The sequence below is a fragment of the Orcinus orca genome, chromosome 4 (genome assembly GCF_937001465.1).
Source record: "Orcinus orca chromosome 4, mOrcOrc1.1, whole genome shotgun sequence".
Taxonomy (NCBI): Eukaryota; Metazoa; Chordata; class Mammalia; order Artiodactyla; family Delphinidae; genus Orcinus; species Orcinus orca.
The window spans coordinates 146,110,972-146,124,844 of NC_064562.1; positions in this window are offsets into that span (position 1 = coordinate 146,110,972).

Sequence of the window (13,873 nt, forward strand, 5' to 3'; positions counted from 1 at the left end):
TCTTGCCAAGCTCTGCCTAATCCCCCGCATAAATAAACATGCAATTTTAATTTCCCGCTTTCAGAAAAGTACTAATCTATTTCCCCACATGCTCTTCTGCTCCCTCCACCCTCTGTTCCACATTGCTTCTAGAGTAATCATTTTAAAATGAAAATTTAATGGTATAATTATGTCCATCCTTTACATGAAAACCTTTGATGGTGTCACACAATAGGCTCTGAATAATAAAAATCCCATGTTATCCCATGATAGTGCTCACCTATCATAGCTCCGTGCTCTCTGCAGTTTTCTCTGAATACACTGAACTTTCCCTGTTTTCTTCCACTCTAGGGTCTTCCAGTATGGTGGAATGAATGCCATCCTCCCTGATACACAGTGCCCTACAACACACACACACACACACACACACACACACACACACACACGTGCGTGTGCGCAAAGAAATTCTCCTTAACTTTCAGATCTCTTTTCAAAGATAAAGATTTTCTGATTCACACACCCAACAGCTGCCACTTTGAATCACTTCAGATCCTGCTGCTTTTCCCTTTCATGATTCAATGTACTTTTTTCCCAGCTCTAATCGTAATTTTTAATTATGTATTTGATATTACCCCCTGCTGGATATTGTATCTCCCACAGAAAAATGAATGAATATTTGGATGAATAGTTGTGTTTATTATAGATATACAGAAATATTTAAGATATGATGAAAATGTTCAAATGAAGACAAAAGACCATTTTACCCTTTATTGTAATCATGAAACTATAATTATTTACCACTACTAGCAATTTTAAAATACTTAGAGTAATGCCTCACAAGATATATACAAAGAAGCTAAAATTAATCGTAGACCTAAAAGTAAAGCCTAAAACGTCTAGAAAAAAAATGGGAGATGTTAAATGAAGATTATTCAGATATGACAGTAAAAACAAAATCAACAGAAATTTAAAAACATGACAAATTGGATTTAAGAAACATTTAAAACATCCATTCTCCAAAAGAAATTATTAAAGGAATGAAAAGTCACAATGTAAGAGAAAATATTTGCAAAGCAAACCTTTTAGAATGGCTAAAATTAAAACCTGCAACAATAGCCAGTGTGGGTGAGGATGTGAAGGAACTGGAACTCTGATACACTGCTGGTGGAAATGTAAAATCAGATGTCCACTTTGGAAATCATGCTGTCTGTTTTGTAAAAGGTTAGACATTCACTTATGGTCCAAAAATCCCACCCCGAGGTATTTAGCCAAGTTAATCCCAAGCCTACCAGCACCAAGCTTAAATCCATACACATCTAATTGATTTAAATGTAATCCAAATAGACATTTTTAGCCATTTAGACCAGAACTACTTTTCAAACCCTGCAAACTGCACCCAACATTTGCTAACAACCATAGACAAGACAAACCCTGTAGCTATAAGACTTCAAACTTCTTATAGCTCTCTTACCCAGAGACTCCCCACCCTGCAGCTGAGACAAGTCAGCCTCCTCGCTGGTTTCCCTTCTTCCCCAAAAGGTCCCTTGCTCTACTCCCCTTCTGGGTGGTGGCCCTGTGTGCCTTTATGGAAGGTGTCTTTCTGGGAGGGACTTCCCCTCCTAAGTAACCCCGTCCAAGTGTTGCCCAATAAAGCTTGTGTGTTACTGCTTCTCATGATTCTGTCTCTTCCTTGATTAAGCCAAAATTCTGATTCGGGCAGGCTTTGGGATAACAGTCCTAGCCTGTTTTGTAAAAATAAATAGCATGGGGGCCATTTTAGTTCAATACACAGGGGCCAATTTTGGCCCACTTACATAACAACAATAATCTAGCAGCATGAGTGACCAGTAATAAGAAAAGAGCAACTTTGGTGAAAAGTTAGCAATCTTGACCAAATGTTCAGTTACTTCTTATTGCTTTTTTCCCTCATTTTTATTAATTTCCTTTTCTTTTTCAATAATTCAAATGTAGTTTATAAATGGAAATAACGTTATTTTCTGTGTGATTTGATATTTACTAGTACTAAATATTTTATCACAACTTTCAAGCATCTCTCGCAGTTAGGAGTGGCTATGGAACTAATTACCAGCTAATGGAAGTTGAGGGGAAGGATGTATACTCTTTCTAGGCATTTGAAAAATTCACATAAATTAGAAAAAAACTCTATAAAACTACTGATATTGGTGTTTCTTTTACTATAGAAGGTAATTTTACCTTATTTAAAGCAACACTAGAGAATAAAAGAAAAATTTATAATATTTTAGGCTAATTCTTATACAACTTTGATGTATTCCATTTTAAATCTTATACTAATTTATTGAGTATATATGCATTGATTCTCCATCATGTGCCATGACCAGGGTGGTAGAGTATTAAAAATGACAGGTTTGATTCTCAATAAAATTGGGATGTCTAATAGGATTACGAAATAGAAGAGATTCATACAGACTAGTCCTGAGCATGGCTAGAAGACAGAATTAAATTTCTCATGCATGTGACTCAATCCCATGGCACCTGCTCTTGTTTGACCTTTTCATAACCTCCAAATTTATAAGTTCCCTCCGACAGATTCCTTGAAGAGAAAGAGTTGCAGTCCTGTTTATGGATGGACCTGTGTAATACGCAGACACGGGCCAAAGCTAGATAGATGCTGCCTTACAAACTCATTTTCTAAAGTTCAGAACATAAGACGTAAGTTTGGTTGTCCATTTCTTATGAAAAAACAGATGGTCTAAATTATGGCTCTACATCGCCTCATAGACAGTGGGTAGCAGCTGGCACAATTTGGAAAGATTTAGATTCAATAATATTGGAAAATCGGTCCTAGGAAATCTAGAGAAGTGTATGGATGGTCCCCTTAGGAGAAGGTGAAAATATTTGTGTACCACATAAATGCCAATCAGAAGATTTTGACAAGGAAGGAGGCTTTCAATAATTGGTTGTTGAACAAAGTCTCCATGGCAACTGACAAAACAACATGGTCTTCCCTTCACCGTGATTTGACCATGACAATTGCTATGAGCACAGCTTTCCAATGCTGATCCCCTGACATAGTACAAATTCCTGAATATACAGCCAACAGTGTGGTGACTGGCTAATTTCATTGGATCTCTCCCATCACAGAGGGTCAGCAACTTTGTCCTCAACGGAAAGAAAATATTTCAGGTCTAGGTTGCCTTCAATGCCAGTGTTGACGTGATTGGACTTCAATACTCTTCACCAGCACTATGGAATCCCACACAACATCAACTCTGTAGTAAATGCTGCTGATTCCACACCTAATAACCTTTACTGGGACAGTACACACAACCCAGCAGTTATTGCAGTTGGCTCCTAACTCACAGCTCTCTCATTATTTGGGGAATCAAACTCAGCACTCCTGATACATTAATACAAAGTACAATGGACCGCTCTCTTGCCTCAAGATGGAACAAACTCTGTGGTTCTGTTTTCACTCTAAACCTTCCCCATGTAATCAAACTGAAGTTATAATTCAGCTGAGACATTTTTGCTTAGCTTGCTTTTCCTCTAGGGCACCTGCCCTTTATCTTTTTCTTGAGTATTTTGCTTTGTAAATAAATTTTACAAGAATCTTCATTTCAGATTCAACTGCTAGGCATTCAAACAGGCCCTATTTTGTAGAAAAGGAATTGTGACAATTGGTTCCTACACAGATAAGTTACTATTTTTGCCCTGAGTCACATCATCCAGAAGCAGCTGGTTTGATTAAATGATAGGACAGCAAGCTATAATAAGAGTTGTGGCACCTGCTTGGAGGACATATCTGCAAGATTTGTCTACATTTTTCTACAAGATTTGACATATTCTTGAAACCAGAGCCAATATATGGGGTAGTCCTTCCTGTAGCCCGAATTCATAGACATGGGAACAAAGGGTAAGAAAGAGGAATCACCCCCTCACTATTATACCTAATGACCCAGTTGAAGAATGTTTGCCTCTTATCTCTGCTCCCTTATGCTGGGTGAATTTAGAATTCCTGAGAAAGTAGTCCTTCAAAAAGAAAAGTGGTCATGGATTTGATCATTTGGAGGCACGAACTTTCTACTGGCCATTCTGACTTTCTTGTAAAACTAAACAGGAAGAGAAAGGGGATTATTCTTCTGATTGGTACAATTTAATTTTATAAATCTGGTTTGGTTTACCTCTCATAAGATTTGAGAAAAAGATTTGAGTAAAAGTTTCTTTGGTCTGACTTTACATCTCTGCTGGTTTTGTGTAAGCATTGGACTCTGCAAATCTTCAGGCAGAGACAGTTACTTTAAAACTGTATTGAAATTATGTATATCTCACTCTTCTCTGCTCAATAACAACATAATATTATTAAGAATATGTCCAGTAGATAAAAATCGATGTCATGAGTCTTCCCATATTTTTAGTTTTTAAAACTGCATATAATTTTTGCTTTGAATATATGTGCATATAATACATCTAAATTTAATTTATGTATACATATGTACATATGTGTGGTTCATTGAACATTAGCAAGAATTGAATTTTGTGATTTTGGTGTTTACAGAAAATTGAATATTCTTAAAAAGTAATTTCCTGCTGTAGTTAAATATCAGTCAGCACAATCATGAATGGTAATTCATATATGCAGCTACCACTAACTGATTTTCTAATTCCTCTATTTAGTTTTCCACTGGTTTGTTGAATCAATTTATGACCAGTATGAAGAGAAATGTTAATTACATAGGAACCATACCTATTGCATGAAGAAAGTGTAAACACGAATATTAACAGCATGTGTAGTGGAAAGAGCGTTAGGTTGAGGTCCATAGCAGGTGAGTCAGACCCAGTCCACTGCTACCATTACAATAAAACAACCATCATACCTTGACCAAGTCATGTAACCTGCCTGGAGTAACAAAATCAGATGTACTGAGCCTTATAAGTGGAGGAGTTAATGGGTTTTTGGTAGTAAAATATGAGAACAATGGTTTTACTCCTATATCTGCTACTAACTAGCAATATGTCATTCAATTTCTTTAAATGAGAAAAGAAAAGTAGGAAGGATATTTATTAAAATATATTGTGACTCAGTTCTTTGATCTTGTAAACTGTTAATAGTGTTTATTAACCAGCAAATTATATTGGTCTAATCCAATTTAATATACTATATATATTTTTTCATTTTGATGGTATTATAATTTAGTTCTTTATCAAATCTATGATAATATTTAGGTAAAAAATTGGCTCAGTTGATATATGTATATTTCCAAGATATAAAATTGCACATGACCTTATTAAACGATGATGTTTATGCAAACAGTAACATTTTGAGTAGAATTTTTAGATATTCTTTTTTTGATACAATAGGTTCATATATGCCCAGATCTTGCACAGGGAGCTAGCATGATCTCACCATTATAAAATAAAATATAATCATGTTTTTTGCTTCATTTTGAATGAAAAATCTTCTACAGATTTCTAATGTAACTGTCAATTGATATTTTCTTAAAGTTGGTTATTTTTAACTGATGACACATTTGATTATTTTAAATCACTTTTACAAACAAACACATACAAAAGGGGACAATACATCATAACATTTTTATTTCCTTCATATTCTTCTCTTCTCATCTTACTGGCCTCTCATTTCTACAGAAATTAAAAGTAACTGAATTCTTCTGATCACTTTTCAAAGACTCATTGTGCCCATAACTAAGGCAGGATCCCAGCAGCTGCCTGAAAAGAGGACTTGATGTTAAAGAAATTTCAGAGAGGTGTAAATTAACTTTGCTTTTCACTCGGCAACTGACAGATGGCAATATTTTGAGGATAAAATAGAAAAGGGATTAGCTGTTTGACTGTACCTCAAACTTTTCTCCATGCTGTAGCTCCAGAACCCATTATTGATGCCCTCTAATCCTGAGAGTGCTCTGGAAGAAACAAACCCCCCAAATGATTATTTCTTCTATATTATCTGAGATTTCCTCAGAATCTCTGAAAAACTCAGGTTGGTCTCAACTACAAAGACTCAGCACAGGTATATATTTAGGTAGGAGTCAGGGTAGGTCAAAGGGGAAGTTACCAGATTTGTCTTGTTTGACTTGCTTGATTAAAATAAATAAATAAACGGAGAGAATGTAAACCAGGCAGAAATTCTCTAGTTTGTCGTAGTCCTCTTGACTCCTTGTTGTTTTGTATCTGACACTTCTGAGAATAGTGCCCAGTGCATGGAAGTTGCTCAATAAATATTTGTTGAAGAAATGATTGATATTTCTTTCCTGTAAGACATTTGTGTTTGTGACCCATGAATTTTATTTTTCCAAAATTGGGTAATGCTGTAAATATGTTCGGCGTTTAACAAAGACATTCAGAAGTTCAATACATAATTTCAAATGAATAAAGAAGGAGCAGAATCACACATTTTGCAATTAAACTTGAGAAATGGACTATATATGATTTCTTTTTCATAATCCTACTTCTGAAACCGATCAAGACTCCTCTAAATTAATTGTATAGTCTTTCATAATGTTTTCTCCCTATTCACTAAACTCTAATTCTGGTTACTTTTAAATATTAATACAACTTAAGTATTCAGACTGATATTAATATTTTACAGTGTTCACATCATAATCACCCCTTCATTAATGTGTCTTCACAGAAATGGTGTTATCTCTCCCATAAACCAATTTATACCCAGTTTGCCTTCAAAATGGTGTTTAATATTTTCTCCGAGAAGCTCTGATTATTCTAGCCAATTGACAATGGATTAGCAGTTGGACCATGTACCTCACAATGCATTAAGAAAATATATGTTGTATTGTCATGTGTTTTTGCCAATTCTTTCAGGTGTCTTGTTTCTTTATTAATTGTTCTCTAAATGGAGGTTAGGCTGGAAGATCAGACGGGAAAAGTTAGCTGAGGCCAGAGGCATAAAGTGCTTTTTGAGGAGTTTGCATTTTATGATATGGGCAGCAGTAATCATACAATTTTATAAATGCTGAGTTTGGGGGATAAGATATGGACATCATGATGATGCTGGAAGATAAAATGTAAATTCTTTATGTTCAGGGGTTCTGTAGTAATTCTTTAGGTCCTTCAGCTTTCATCTCCTCTCAGGACACTCAAAAGACACTAAACAGAAATGTAATGACAGATTGATGTTCGGAGGTTTGCTGTCATTATGAAGATGATTATGAAATCAATTTCCTTCATATAATAAGCTGGATATTTTTACAAAATATGAAGAGGTAAAGGTATGAATGTCATAAGAATGACCATATAAAAACTAGTTTTATTTTTTAGAAAAATATGTCATTTCAATTTAATTAAATATATTTTGAAATATCTTAGTGTCTTATTAATCAATAAAGATACCTCATATTAATCTAAAATTATAATATTAATATACTTTTAGGATTCCACATGATATGTCAACTGGACTATTTCATTTTCTTACTAAGTTTTAATTAGGTCATATTTTACTCCTCGAATTTTTAGTTTAATTTGAAACATTTTTAGATCATCTTTAAAAATGACCTCTAGGGCTTCCCTGGTGGCCCAGTGGTTGAGAGTCCGCCTGCCGATGCAGGGGACATGGGTTCGTGCCCCGGTCCGGGAAGATCCCACATGCCGCTGAGCGGCTGGGCCCGTGAGCCATGGCCGCTGAGCCTGCGCGTCCAGAGTCTGTGCTCTGCAACGGGAGAGGCCACAACAGTGAGAGGCCCGCGTACTGCAAAAAAAAAAAAAAAAAAAAAAAAAGACCTCTGTAATTAAAAAGTATTTTAAACTTTAGGGCAACTGAGAAGCATTCCTTATGCAGAAAGAAACAAATAAATTCAACTCTATTTCCCTCTTATGTATTATTATATTACAGTTTATTATTACATTAATATTTTATTCATACTAAACATTAACTCTAATGGAAATTAGCTTACTATTTATTATTTCCTGGTAGTAAAGAGATGCATCAGAGCATTTACTGAACTTTACTGCTCATTAGATTACGGTTTCATTATATTTTCTAAATTATCTAAATAGTCCAGACTTCATTTCAGTTACTGGAAGAAAATGACAACAAAACTGAAAATGTATTTTTAGAAATGTGATTCATGTCTAGTAATTTTGCAGGAATGCTTAAAAATTAACAGTACAAAATTAAAATTGGTTGATATGACTAAGATCTTTCTTATGATTAGAGTCCCATCCCAAGATTTTTATATATTCTAAACCAATTTATGCATATTCATAGTTCAGTCTCAGAAAATACCATAGGCATATAATGATTCAGGCTTTAGGTTGTTCCAAAGAGATCTTTCATTGACTCAAAATTTGAACCTAATTTTGTTACGATTTCAACAGCAATATTTCACATCTCTTCAAAACTATACAAACAGCATTTCTGAACATTGATAACCATCATTTTGAACACCTCCTCAGATAAACCCTTCCATTTTCAGTATGCCTTGATTGTCAAAAAATTATTTTTATATTAAAATTTGTATAAATTAATCTACAATCTAATTTATTATTAAATAAGAGTTGGACTGATGGGGCAGAGGCAGAGTGAGAGTTAAATTCTAACTGAATTCTGTATGTATGTTTTTGCAACATGTTTACGTGCTGTGAATGAAATGAATGACTAGTTAGAAGGATCACTGCTCTTTCTTTGGTTCAGTATTTGTACCACAACAGGTATCAGACTGAGAACTTGAACATGAAGGTAAAATAGTGTGGATACAATGAGTTCCCAAATTGATATTCTTTCCCTCTTTTTTTCTTTCTTTCCTTTTTAATTTTTTCTTTTTTGAAGTTTTGTTTTTTCTTTTTTGAAGTTTTAAATCCAATTTGACATTTTTTAGAAGCCAAAAAATTACCCAAGTATTACTATCCTACTAAGACATGAAAAATAGTGAGGATAAAATCTTTATAAAGTGCTTTTGGTACTTTTTACTAATTCAGTATGGAGTCATTAAAGTTGTTCTATATGATCAACATAGTGCTACAGAAAATATGAGCAAAATAAGACATTCAGGGTATCTGTTAGTTTAGAAATAGGAAAATTATTTATAATATCACTGTTGTTGGTCAGGCATGCAATGATGAGGGCCTGAACTAAAGTGGTGACAATGAGAATGAAGAATTATATATAATTCATGATGTAGTTGAACGAATAATTCAAGAGATAGTATGTATATATAGAATGCCTTATTAATTATAGCTGGTGACCTAAAATATAGCATTATTTATTTTATAGTGGATGTCAGTGTTTCAAAATGAGAATGAGAAAATGGATATATTCTTAAAGTTATAGGGAAGTTATTACAGAAACATGATATTTTGCAGGGTATAATTCACTCAACAATATTTAGTGAATGTCTGAAAATAACTGTTGTGGTTGTGGTGAGCGGACAGAATAGAATATGCATTGGATCTGGGATGACAAAAGATTAAAGTTCAAGATTCACCAGTCACTTCATTTTACTTTTCAGTGTGAGGTTTACTAACACTACCCTTTCCTCCAAATTATGCATGAGGAATACTCCCACATGAGGTAATAATTTAACATTGTTACCTAAACTTTCTACCCTTACTCCTGCTCTGAGAACACTGTCATAAGTCAACCAACCATGTCCTAATTCAGGTCCAGGGCCAGGAGACCTGCTTTTGGGTTAGAAGTTATCAATTCCCAACCTTGGCCACACACAAGGCATGGGGCATCTGATGACTTTCGATTAATTTCTGAATTACAAAACCAAATAGAATGATGGAAATCTCATATTCCTTTGCATGTTGTACTTTGTCCACTTGGCATCTCATAATTTAAATATTGGTTAAATAACTGACCCTATGTCATCTTTCTATTGAATAGTTTAAAAAATATACTTGCTATTTTTGTAGGTGATAAATGGAAGCTTCTTTGATCTTAGAAATTTGCATTACTTTACTTCTATTGAGTATTTTTGAACATGCTTCAGAGTCACAGCACCTATAGTTAGCTTTTATACCAGGACAGGCTTTCCTGGCAGTTGTCCCCCCCCCACACACAAAAAATCTTAGATCAGATCCCAAATCATTACTTCTTTTTTCTCTCTGCCTGTATTACCATGGTAATAAAATTGCACACTTATGTGGTAGTTAACAGTATGACAGAGCTCAGGGACATAATTCGAATTTGCTGAATCTCAGTTCCCTCTCCTACTTTACAAAATAATATTAAGCATTAATGTGAAGTAAAGTATGTAAACCCAATTTAAAAAGTGTGAATCACTATTAAAATGTGAGAAGAAACTTTATGAACAATAATAAGTCTTCCACAATTTGTACTTAACTAATAATTCTCAAAAAGCAAAACATGTAAAATGAACATGAAATGTCTTTACGCTCTAACCACAAAGATTATCTTCCATCAAGTTATGTCTAACACAGTAATTTTTACAAAGCAGCCGATTCTATACTTTGTTACACAATATAATATAATTTTCCTTTTATTCTCCATAAAAATCCTGCCCCTGAAGGGTTCACTTCCACGATTAGCTCCAATGGTTTGTTTCTGAAATAAAGTTCTGACAATTACTCAATATAAAACTTATTTTTCCTTAAGGTACTATTATTGGTAATATAATTATTTTAGTATATCTAGTAAAACAAAGACATAGATTTTGTTGTCACAGGGTTTATAGTTCACTTGGGGAGATAGAAAAACAAATAATCATTTATACTACAAATCAGATTGATTTAAATGTTTTAATAATGACAAACATTAAGAGTGATGAGAGCAAAGAGAGATTATTGAATTCCAAGAAGGCAAATAGACTGTTTCTCCTGGAAGAGGTGAAAACATTTTTAAGGATGAGTAGAACAGAAATACTAAAAGTAGATATGGGGTGAAAGGTTATTTGACATGTAGGGTTCAGAATTCACTTTTTCAGCAAATATATATTGATTGTCTACCTATAACAGGTACTCAGTTATAAACTGGTGATGAAAACATAAATAATAAATGGCCCTTACCCAAAAAGAGAAAAATAGGACAGTAATTACAGTTCAGTGAACTAAGTGTTTTGATGAAGTATGTTACTAGTGACAAAAAAAATATATATATCTATATGACATCAGGGGGTACATGGTGATTAAGTAAGAATCAAGCTGCATTTTTTGAAAAATGTTCGTTTATAGCTAGTTCGAAAAAGAGTGAAACGGTCAAAGTAACAGCATGTATGAAAGATTGATGAGTTATGAAAAATTATTGAAAAACAATAATTTTATATCACTGGAGCAAATAGGGGGTATTAAAGGGTGGTGGATGATAAATTTGCTCCAGGTAAGCCTGCATTTTGTTTGCTAGACCAAGGTGTTTGAAGAATGTCTGTAAATCTGTGAGAAATGGTGGAGTGATTTTGGTTTGGACATTACATTTTCAAGTTTGCATTTTACTCTTTTATTCAACCAATATTTATAGAATATTTATTATATCTTAATCACTGTTCTAGCACCGTGGTGTTTAGAAGAGGCAAAGTTGTTACGGTCGGAAACCACATAGAATACTGAGACTGACAGCTACAGGAAGAATGGATTGAAAAAGGACAGCGCTGGAGATTGAGAGGTTAGTTACAAAATCTCTATAGTAAAATATTATAAAATTACAAAGCTTTTACCTAGGATAGTCACAGAGATAATGAGAAAGAGGAGACAGATTTGAGAGTCATAGGGAAATATTAATTACATCTCTTAGTGCATTGTTAGGTGTTGGAAGGGGTAGGTGAGTACAGAAAAATAATCTAGTAAACATCCCAGTTCTCTGGGCTTGCAAGTGATGAAAATTATTGTGATAATTAATTTTATGGGTCAGCTTGGCTAGACCATGAGATGTCCAGATATTTGGCTAAACGTTATTTCTCTATGTGTCTGTGGGGATGTTTCCAGACGAGATTAACATTTGAATCAGTAAATCGAGTATAACAAATTGCCTGCGGCGATATGAGTGGACATATTATACAATCAGTTGAGGGAATGAGTAGAACAAAAAGCAGAGTAAGGGAAAATTCACTCTCTCTACCTGATTGCTTGAGCTGGAACATCAGTCTTCTCCTGCCCTTGGATTGGAACTTACACCATGGGACTCTGGTTCTCAGGCCTTTGGACCTGGACTAGAAATAACATCTTAACTGCTCCTGATTCTCAGGCTTTAAGACTCGGAGTGGAACTACACCACTGGCTTGTCTTCATCTTGTAGTTGACAGATCAAGGGACAAATGGACATCGTGTACCTTAAAGTTAAAGGATACAAAATATATCCTGTAGTATTCCTGCCAAACTGTATGACCTGTAATCATTAGGAGGCACCAGGCAAACTAAAATAAAGGGTATTTTCCATGTGCTCTTTAAAAATTTAGGGTCATAAAAGATAAGTCTGAGGAACTGAACATATGGTCTTGGGTTGGATATTATTCTTACACATTTTCTGTAACGCTGAAATTATATCAAACTAAAAACAATAATTAAAACAAACAAAAATATTGGGCAGTGGAAGGAAAACACAGAAAGAAATAAAGGAAAGAAAATTTCCAAGAAAGAACATGTAGATATTTGATTTGAAGAATGAGGGCATGAAGAGAGTTCTTCCTGGATCTTCTTCTTAAATATGATGAAATTAAGAATTCAAAGTCCCAAACTTTTGTCCTTGATACAGTTAGTGTATATCTAGATACATAATGTATAAAGAAAAAGTGCTACCAAGAGCGATGACATATGGTACTTTGCGTGCTGAAAAGCTGATCTTGGGAATTGAGCCAGTTTCTCCAAAAGTAAATTGGGCATTTTTTTCTCACCTGTAATCTGTTTTTAAAGATTTCAACATTGTAGCAGAGTGATATAGACAGTATGTTAGTAAGTACGTACTAGTTAGTTTAAGCTTCAACTCTAGGGGCAATCAGTTGCTTTAATCAGAAAAACATATGACAGGGGTGATTAGCTGTTATATCAAAAAGACCCTAATCCAAAGGTAATCCATAACTAGATCAATAGTTGAATATTTGCTCATTAGCAAATTTGAAGTAAAAATGTGTTTTTATTAGTGAAAACATTGGTTTGTCAAATAACATGATGAATATTAGAAATGCGTTCTCAATGTTAAATTCAGTAGGTTTGGAAAAGCTAAACTTTTTATTGCTCATTAATAGTATTAAGAATCTAGGCAAGCCAGAAACTTGATCACTGAACAGACTTACATCCAGAAATTTGTTTTGAAGTATTTCTATTTTCCTGATGATAACCCTAAGGATAACCTCGCCTCTAGAATATTATTCTCTGCTTTTACAGACTTTTCATGTGACATGATTCAAGTACTTAAAAGGACAGAGAACTGGGATTTTTGTCAAACTTCTAAAACAGATTTTATGACATGATTTCTGTTTCCTCTGCAATAAGTGTTTGTTGTCTTTTATATGTGAGACAGTGCTTGTTCAGAGATTTGCTTTTATTTTAACATGGTAGTAAATGTGTGAGGTAGTTAACTCCTATTTATATCAAACATCTTTGGAAACTACCAAAAAGAATGTAGGAGATGAGCTCTATTAAATGGGCCTTGATCAGTTAGCAACATATACCTTGAGGGACAAAACAAAACTTCATTGCTGATCTGGGTACATAAGAGAGCTTAGAGAACATCCCAGAATAATATTTGAATCTACAGCATGGTGGATGGAAAGGAAACAAGAGATATATAGAAAAATAACTCCTAAGCTGAAGTTAAAAACAAGCAAATCACAACCTCTTCAGTCCATTTGTAAGTTTCAACTGACTTAAACAATTAGTTTCAGACAATTTAAAAGGCAGTGTAGATGGGAGAGGAGGCTAAAAAAGAAACTCAGAGATCTGCTTCTTTGTTAAAATGTAGCCAACTCTTCAATAGGGCAAGTCAGAA